Genomic DNA, 1,920 nt, shown 5'->3' with positions numbered 1-1,920 from the left:
AGTGAATTTTTGAAAGAGCGAAGAGATTGAAAAAAATTTTTTTTTTCAAATGAATTCTCCAAAGTGCGGAGATTGGAAAAAAATTTTTTTTTTGAATTCAAAAATTCATTCTTCCGACCCTAACTACGACGAAGGGATGAAATTTATGCCAACGTGTTGAGCATTTAATACACAACGAGTGACACAAATTTCATACTTCAGCACCTGTTATGGAGGGAGGAGTGAATTTTTGAAAGAGCGAAAAAATTGAAAAAAAAATTTTTTTTCAAATGAATTCTCCAAAGTGCGGAGATTGAAAAAAAATTTTTTTTTTCAATTCAAAAATTCATTCCTCCGACCCTAACTGCGACTAAGGGATGAAATTTGTGCCAACGTGTTGAGCATTTAATACACAATACGTGACACAAATTTCATCCCTTAGCACCTGTTAGGGAGGGAGGAGTGAATTTTTGAAAGCGCGCGGTCGCCCCCTGAAAAGGAAAGGAGTGGAATTATTGGAGAATCAAGGATTTCCGTCGTTGGATTTTTTGGGGCCCTGAAAAGGGCCGTTGGGCTTAAGGATTTGGCCCTGAAAAGGGCCGATGGGCTTAAGGATTTGGCCCTGAGAAGGGCCAATGGGTTCGTGGATGGAGATGGGATGCTCAGCACAGGTTTTCAAAAAGACCACCGTCATTTTCTAAGCATAGTTCTGCACGACGAACTATAGCTTGGCGAGCATTCTCCAACTGCTGCTGCGTCAGATCAGCTACTGCTCCATGCAGGCGGGCCACCAAATCCTCCGGATCGTTGACTACCTGCGCATAAATTTTTTCTTTGAGAGTTCCCCAAAGAAAAAAATCTAGGGGCGTCAAATCTGGTGATCTGTGGGAGAAATAGTAATTTGATTTTAAACAGCGCACGATTATTGGAAGATTAGAGATACTCGTCACTTACCGAGGAGGCCAACGAACTGGTCCAGCTCTCCCGATCCATCTCTCTGGAAACCATTGGTTCAGCATTCCGGTGACTGCTCTGGTGTGATGAGCAGGAGCACCATCTTGCTGAAACCACACACCTCTGTTTCCTGGGCCATCTCCGAGCAATTCCGGTAAGGTTTCGTCCAGAAACATCAGATAGTTCTCCCCGTGAAAAAAAAAATCTGGAATGATGATCTTTCAATTGAAAGAAAACAATTTTAATTATCTTTGTCATGATAAATAATCGATACTTACATTGAGTGGNTTTCCGTCGTTGGATATTTTGGGGCCCTGAAAAGGGCCGTAGGGCTTAAGGATTTGGCCCTGAAAAGGGCCGATGGGCTTAAGGATTTGGCCCTGAGAAGGGCCAATGGTTTCGTGGATGGAGATGGGATGCTCAGCACAGGTTTTCAAAAAGACCACCGTCATTTTCTAAGCATAGTTCTGCACGACGAACTATAGCTTGGCGAGCATTCTCCAACTGCTGCTGCGTCAGATCAGCTACTGCTCCATGCAGGCGGGCCACCAAATCCTCCGGATCGTTGACTACCTGCGCATAAATTTTTTCTTTGAGAGTTCCCCAAAGAAAAAAATCTAGGGGCGTCAAATCTGGTGATCTGTGGGAGAAATAGTAATTTGATTTTAAACAGCGCACGATTATTGGAAGATTAGAGATACTCGTCACTTACCGAGGAGGCCAACGAACTGGTCCAGCTCTCCCGATCCATCTCTCTGGAAACCATTGGTTCAGCATTCCGGTGACTGCTCTGGTGTGATGAGCAGGCGCACCATCGTGCTGAAACCACACACCTCTGTTTCCTGGGCCATCTCCGAGCAATTCCGGTAAGGTTTCCTCCAGAAACATCAGATAGTTCTCCCCCGGAAAAAAAAAAATCTGGAATGATGATCTTTCAATTGAAAGAAAAAAATTTTAATTATCTTTGTCATGATAAATAATCGATAC

The sequence above is a fragment of the Diachasma alloeum genome, unplaced genomic scaffold (assembly GCF_001412515.2).
Source record: "Diachasma alloeum isolate Michigan unplaced genomic scaffold, Dall2.0 Dall_scaffold_00650, whole genome shotgun sequence".
Taxonomy (NCBI): Eukaryota; Metazoa; Arthropoda; class Insecta; order Hymenoptera; family Braconidae; genus Diachasma; species Diachasma alloeum.
The sequence above is the reverse complement of the archived record's forward strand: the minus strand, read 5'-3'. Positions refer to the sequence as shown.